The following is an 8431-nucleotide window of genomic DNA, read 5'->3' as shown; positions in this document are numbered from 1 at the left end:
TAGTAGAGTAGAAGAAAAAAGTAGCAAAACATTGAAATACTTAAATAAAGTACAAGTATCTCAAAATTGTGCCCAAGTATAGTACTTGTTGAGTTTATGAACTTAGTTACTTTACTCCATGTGGCTATAAAGATAGAAAGACTAAGCCTTGCACAGAGGCATGAAAATACATTTTCAAAATGCTCAACAGTGCTGCCAAAATTATAAACTGACTGCTACACAATTAAAATAAATGCTTTTATATATTTCTATTAGATGTGACTCTTTGGCGTTTCTGTTATTATTAACACTGCTGCTTTAGTTGTTCTGACTGCTAAAATCCTCTGTCATTCCGTGGGGTGGGGGAGCCGGGGGCTCGGATCCTTGTCACCTTTTTCATACCTGATGAGTTTGCATTCCTGTACGTTAAAAAGCCTCAGTCACCTTAATTCATGTAATAAAAACATCTCAGGTCAGTAACACTCAAAGCTAAATGTGCAATACCATGTTCAGCTATGTCACTATTTATAATGTTATTGTTGTTACATCAGAAGATGTACATATTGCAGCCTTTCCCAAACTCAGGGTCGCGACCCAAAATGGGTCGCGGACCCGTTTTGATTGGGTCGCCAGTTAAATGCATTGCTACACACACACAGCGTCAGAGCTGATGGCTGCGTTGCAAATACAATTTTTTTTATAATTTTTGTATTTTATTTTTATTTTGAAAATGAAATTATGCAATATAGCATTGTATATTGAATGATTCAATTTTCTAAATACAAATAAACTAAAAATAAAAGATTGTATTTGTATCAGCTCTGACGCGTCCCCCGCGAAAGTTTTCGCGCTGTCTGTTTATTGTCTGTTGATTAATCCCAATCGTACATGATGGCAAAAAGACGATACAAAGAGGAGTTTTTAAACGTTAGCTTCACAAAAGCTGTTAGAAATGGAGAGGAGCGGCCTCAGTGTGTTTTATGTGGAAAGGTGTTCAGTAACGAAAGCTTGAAAATGAATAAATTGGACCGGCATCTCCAAACAAAACATCCTCTGCATCGGGACAAATCGAAGGATTTTTTCATCTGCAAAGAAGAGTCTTTCAAGAAGCAGTGTTTTGACTGCGGAAAAGTAAGTCACTCATTTTAATCATTTGTTTAGTGTTTTTGTGAGTTTGTAAGGCTCTGTTGTGAAATTATTTCGTTAATGCAAAGTTGGATGAAATGCAGACTGAGACCCGGAGCGGACCGCCAGCTGCGCGCTCTCACGCGTCCTCTACTCGCTCCCGCGAGTCCACTACATTCTGCAGCGGCACAGAGCGGTGTTTCAACTTTCACTAGCCTAAAATGTTTTTAAAACGGCCGGGAGAAAAACAGAGAAACAATAACCACAGGAAGATTAGAGGGAAAGTGACAGGCAGCAGTATGAGAAGGAAAGCGAGAGAAAGTATCAGCCGCACGGACGTGACTGCTGCAGTGTGATGCACATACGAATACATATGGGGGTTATTCCCTATCTTTATTGAAGAGCGTGGTCTTTAAATTTGAGAGCATACTTTATTGATTTCACGTTCAGAATATGTATTTCTTTCCCTCAAACCCTGTCCTCACACTCAAATAGTGCCTGCTTGCGCTTAGATTTGCTCTGCTTCTGCTCAAACTGTACGCTTGCACTCAGATATATGTATTTCTGCTTACAGATTTCCTGTGTTCCACTTTAAAAGCTTCTCCTCGCACTCAGGCTGTTTCTGTGCGCTTGTGAAATGTCTGCTCTCAGATTTCTTCTGTGCACGCTTGGATCTTTTGTGCAACAACCCTGTCAAAATCCCTCTGTGGGGATTCCCCACAGTATTGAGTATGTAAGTCGCTTTGGATAAAAGCGTCTAACAAGTAACATGTAATGTAATGCAATATAAATGCGGTTGCCAGGTCCACATTGGGTATACAGCATACGCCGGCTGGTGTTAAAAATCACCCAATAACCCAGCAATGTTAATGATAATATCTTCTCTGTTATATTCAGGCATTCAAAGGGAACAGAGGGGCCTGAGGGCATCCTATCAAGTCAGCCTCCACAAAAAAAAAAAGTTAATCAGTTGCCAAGTGTTGGAGTTTATTTGTCTCTCAGAGTGCTTTAAAACAGCTCTGTTCATTTAAAAGTGTTTAAAAAATGTGTGTACATAGTTTTTGATCTAATGACAAACTTAATGTTGCATTTCTGATAATTTAAATGTGGTTTCACCTGTGATGTACTGTATACTGCACTTCCTATAGTTAGTGTTTGGTCCCTTTCTGTTTACAACATGTTTGTTCTTTGTTCATTTAAATTAGTTTAAAATGTTGTGTACATAGTTTTTGAGCTAGCGACAAACTTAATATTGCACTTTGGTTAATTGTATAATTTAAATTTGATTTGTACTGTATATAGTTGATTGCACGTCCCATGTTTCGTCATTCTGCTTTGATCCTTATTTTTTCTAGGCAAGCTCAAAGGGAAGGTTGTTATGGTGAGAAACCTAATTGCTGCGATGCACTTTTATAATTAAATAAATATTTTCATTTACATTTTAAATTCATGTGTGTTGCATTCTTTTTTTACAACTGTAGATATTATGGAAAATCATATAAAAAAAATTGAGCTTGGGTCCCTTAGGACCACATCATTTCTGTTTTGGGTCTCATGCTGAAAAGGTTTTGGAACCCCTGACATATTGAAATGATTTCTTAACTTACAGTAGGCTATTTTTTACAATGTGTCTTGGAAGGATTTATTAAATTACTATGAATATTGTCATTGTTGAAGGCTTTTAGAGAAGGATGAACTATAAGCCTGAATTACATAACATTTTATACCTAAAAACATAAAAGCCACAATAAATAAATCAGAATTATTCTAGTTATTTTTACCTCCCGTATTGCTTTCAACCCACCAGCTTTTATGGTGTTGTTACGTCACTAACTGTAAGCTTGTCACATACAGTCTATGGTCACTCAGAGTAACCTACAGTTAAATTAGCTGCTGGAGAAGAAATATCAGGGGGGGAGGGGGGAGAGAGCTGTGGTTGATGGGCCATTAGTTGTGTAAATACACAGCTGAGAGCTGCCGTTTCATTCAGATTGTTTAAAAAACGGTAACAACGGACTATTTTTCTTATTTCTTAATACAGACAGTTTGAAACGCGAGGGCCGTGATTGGTATGTGATCTGCCCTCGCTCAAGGGAAAACCTCCAGCTTGACTTGAGACCGCCCCCGTGATAGATAAATGTAATTATAATGAAGCCAGCTGCAATGGATCATTGATCCACCAGGGGGTGCAGTGGGGTTCCACACTGGAGCTCATGTGAAATAAAGTCAGATACAGTACGCTGGATGTACAGCGGAACTTTGTTAATATCCATATGTCACGGATATCATACTCTGTGCTAAATAAGAGACATGTAATCATTTACAAAACATCACCATGTTGTTATTTAACAAAATAATGTTGTTTGTCGAAAAAAACGAACGGGAGGAAATGCAGCCCGGCTCTCGATTTTTAATCCTAATTTAATCATCATCTTCACCACGATCATTTATGTTTATGTTCGCCGAATTGACATGAAATCACTGACACATATGAATATACTGTATTCAACTTCATTAAAACGTTATTAACGTGCCTAAACTCAGTAATTCACCAAAAATATTTATATTTTAATGGAGCTTCGTCGGTCGATCAGGATCCCAAAGCATAGCGGAGGGATCCTCATCTGCATGACGGGTGTTATTTTCCCCATAAGGAACAAGTCGCTGCAAATTATCCCGCTTATTACACGGCCACATTCTCAACAAAGTAACGACATGACTCCCAGTATTAATTTAAATGCTTTTATGGTTTTAGAAAATGTTTTTATTGATTTAAAAAATAGTTGTATGTATTGATTTAAATTGACATGCATCCGCTAAGAAAAATAGTCCGTTGTTACCGTTTTTTTAAACAGTGTGAATGAAACGGCAGCTCTCTCCCCCCTCCCCCCCTGATCTTTCTTCTCCAGCAGCTAAATTAACTGTAGGTTACTCTGAGTGACCATAGACTGTATGTGACAAGCTTACAGTTAGTGACGTAACAACACCATAAAAGCTGGTGGGTTGAAAGCAATACGGGAGGTAAAAATAACTACAATAATTGTGATTTATTTATTGTGGCTTTTATGTTTTTAGGTATAACATGTTATGTAATTCAGGCTTATAGTTCATCCTTCTCTAAAAGTCTTCAACAATGACAATATTCATAGTAATTTAATAAATCCTTCCAACACACATTGTAAAAAATAAGTTAAGTTAAGAAATCATTCCAATATGTACATCTTCTGATGTAACAACAACAACATTATAAATAGTAACATAGCTGAACATGGTATTGCACATTTAGCTTTGAGTGTTACTGACCTGAGATGTTTTTATTACATGAATTAAGGTGACTGAGGCTTTGGAATGCAAACTCATCTGTATGAAAAAGGTGACAAGGATCCGAGCCCCCGGCTCCCCTGGCTCCCCCACCCCACGGAATATCGGCTTTAAAATGAGGAATAACAGAGGATTTTAGCAGTCAGAACAACTAAAGCAGCAGTGTTAATAATAACAGAAACGCCAAAGAGTCACATCTAATAGAAATATATAAAAGCATTTATTTTATATGTGTAGCAGTCAGTTTATAATTTTGGCAGCACTGTTGAGCATTTAGAAAATGTATTTTCATGCCTCTGTGCAAGGCTTAGTCTTTCTATCTTTATAGCCACATGGTGTAAAGTAACTAAGTTCATAAACTCAACAAGTACTATACTTGGGCACAATTTTGAGATACTTGTACTTTATTTAAGTATTTCAATGTTTTGCTACTTTTTTCTTCTACTCTACTACAGTTCAGAGGTACATGGTGTACTTCTACTCCCCTACATGTATTTAATACCTATAGTTACTTTACAGATGTGGATGAATTATGTGAAATATAATCAAGTGTTAAATCAGACTTTAGTTCCACCTGGAGTAAATCCACAAGCTACCCTGCAGTATACAAAGTCATTCAAACTAGCTGCACCTTTACCAGCTTTGAGAACACTTTCATGATCAATCATTATAAAACATATCATATATATTATTCTGAAATGGACCAATCTGCACAATGACTACTTTTACTGTCGCTACTTTCACTATATTTTGATGATAATACTTTTCTACTTTTACTTGAGGAACATTTTGAATGCAGGACTTTTACTGTAACAGAGTATTCCTACACTCTGGTACTATTACTTTTACTCAAGTACAAGATCTGAGTACTTCTACTTTTACTCTAGTACAAGATCTGAGTACTCCTACTTTTACTCAAGTACAATATATATATATATATATATATATATTAGGGCCGGGACTTTAACGCGTTAATCAAGATTAATTAATTACACAACAATTAACGCATTTTAATTGCACTTATTTTTGCACCGCGGAACGTTTCTCACTGGATGAGTTTCAGGGGTACTGATTATACTGGAGCACCAACTAACGTTCATGACTTCAGACAACAACAAATCATAGTGAACAATAGTCAAACATGAACGAAGAAGCTGATGAGACCGCTTTGGTTGGCCCCGTGGATGGGACATTTTGTTTTAAAAAACGGACGGATGGAAGCGTCAATAAGAGCACGGTTGTTTGCAAATTATGCAAAAAGGAATTCGCATATCATCGCAGCACATCAAGCCTCAAGTATCGCCTCATTGCAAAACATATAGCAGCTAGCGTGGAAGCTAGCGTGGACGTTAGCCCGACTCGGAGTACAAGGACTAGGGATGTAACGATACCAAAAACTCACGGTACGATAATATCGCGATAACAAGTCCACGGTACAGTATTTATCGCGATATTGAATAATAAAGGGAAGAAAAAAAAAATTCATAATTTTTTTTTTTTCAATAAAACATTTTTTTACTCGGAAAATGTTTCTTTATTACATAATAAATCTGAGTTTTACAGCCTTTTTGTAGGATAGCAGTATTTTAAAGTGTCAAAAACAAAGTGACATTAACAGACTGTAACAAGAAAACCAGTGTTTTTGTACCTACTGGTACTACCAAACAAAGTAAGCATTTTCTTTATGCCACTGCATCTCACAAATAAACAAGGACATTTAATAATCAGACCCTGCAATAAAATAAATCAAGTTTCACTTTATTTTTTCAAGTAACTCAACTCAAACTCACTAGTCACTCACTCAGCATCATCAGACAGGTTTTTTAGGAATATGAGAATGTCCACATTTCCAGGTATTTATAAGCTGGGATGTTTGGGCATTTACAATATCCCCTGCTCTGGAAACAACTCTCTCGCTTGGTACTGATGTTGCTGGGACACCAGTGGTCGCGTTAACCGAATATTTTATTTAACAATGACGGAAAAATCTGAAAGCAGTCTGTCATTTTGACAGATTAGAACAAACTCGGAACAGCGCCAACGTTTCCCCAGAGCCAGGCTCTGATGTTATGCCGTGTTATGCATGCCGTCCAAAAGGAAATTATATAGTTCCCAAACCGTACTTTGCCGTACAGATAAATACATGTCTGGGAGGTTTTGCTTTACGCTGTGCGCGTCCCGCGAGGTGCATGCACACACGGCATAACACCGCCCCCCCGTTGACAGTTCACGAGCATGCTCTATCGTGAACTGTTCAGACCCGACGGGTAATAAGGGATTATGACGGATATTTTACGATCCTGTCTGTCAAAATGAGGGACAGCGAAAAAGTCTAACGCCAGGCCTATTGACATGGCGAGATATAAATATATGGTTGGTACTTGTCAATGTCTCTAGGTGTGTAAATGTAGCCCTATAAATACGATGTCCTTTTGTGTTATCTGTTGTTTTATTTTCATGTTGTAGCCTACTTGCGGCCATGTTGGACAGGTCTCTCTTGAAAAAGAGATCGATGATCTCAATGGGACCACCTGGTTAAATAAAGGTTTAAAAAAAAAAAAGTGTTTAAAAAAAAAAATTAAAAATTAAAAAATTATTTTACCGCGTTACCCCGATATTCGGTATATCGTTACATCCCTAACAAGGACCCACACCCAATTCGCGTTGATCAAACAGTGGCCTATGCAACAGAGAGATTTTATTTTTCATCAGGATATTGGAAGAATAGGAGGGATTAAGGTCAATCACTGGCACTTTTTTATTTTATTTTAAATGGTACAGTACACTTTATGTTGAACTATTTATTATGTTGTTGGTGCAACTGGCACTTTATGTTGAACTGTTTATTGTTTTGGCCAAGGTTATTGAGAGAGTTGGACTGACATTTATTAGATTTTTTTAAATCAACTGTTGGTAAATCAACAAAGTCTGTTATGGCCTCTGAAGCAACAGAGAGATGTTTTCTAATAGTCAGGGTTTCAAATGTTCTGAATGTACTTGAAAGTATTGTGTTTTACTTAAAAAACAAAGTGTTATAGTTTACAGAAGGTCTACCTACCTATAGGCTACCTGAATCTCTGAAATGTACTATATTCCTAAATATGCTATTGCTACACTTTATGGCAAAAATTGCACTTTTCTGTTGGTCTTGGTTAAGTACCACCTTGAAAAAAATAAACAATGTTGTGTTGCTTAAGCTTATGTATTCAGTCATTATTCAATGGTATACTAAAATCCGTGTGAAAAAAATTGCTTCTCACTGTTCTCAGGTCAAATATTTATATGTGATTAAAAATGCGATTAATTGCGATTAATTAATTACAAAGCCTCTAATTAATTAGATTAATTTTTTAATCGAGTCCCGGCCCTAATATATATATGTGACCCGCTCTATCGAAATCAGTCGGAAGTCGCAACGGCTCATTTCAAAATAAACGTGGATTTGCGTAAAAAAATAGTTTTTCGGGGTACGTTTGTTTTGTTTGATTTTAAACAAACAAAGTCTTGGCTTTCAGAATATTAAACTTGTTTCAGCAAATTCAGATGATAAATACAACTTTGAAGCTTGTAACGGCATAATTACAAGTGGAGAACGGAGCAACTTAACGTCACAGCAGGCATAACAACAGCCAGTGTTTCTCGTGAGGGTTTTCCCCGGGAAACAAACACAAACGCAAAAATACACACACACACACACACACACACTCGCGAGGTTCCCCCAGACCAGTAATCCAAACCAAAATATCTTCCCTCCGTAGTATTTTGATAATCTGCTCCGCTAATAACCAATCAGATCGATGGATTCCAGAGAAGAGGAAACTTTAAAGGCCTTTTTCTCAAAATGATGACTCGGTGACAGTCATTGCATAATGTGATATATTTAGCTTAATATTTGGAGTACAACAACAATCCTGATATCATTAGAAAGCTAGGAATCACCTCTTTCCAACAGTGTATACAACTCAAAATGTTTCTCCGGGTCAATTAACTGATTTCGATGGAGCAG

The sequence above is a fragment of the Notothenia rossii genome, assembly GCF_949606895.1.
Source record: "Notothenia rossii genome assembly, chromosome: 3".
NCBI classification, from domain to species: Eukaryota; Metazoa; Chordata; class Actinopteri; order Perciformes; family Nototheniidae; genus Notothenia; species Notothenia rossii.
This window is presented reverse-complemented; position numbering follows the sequence as displayed.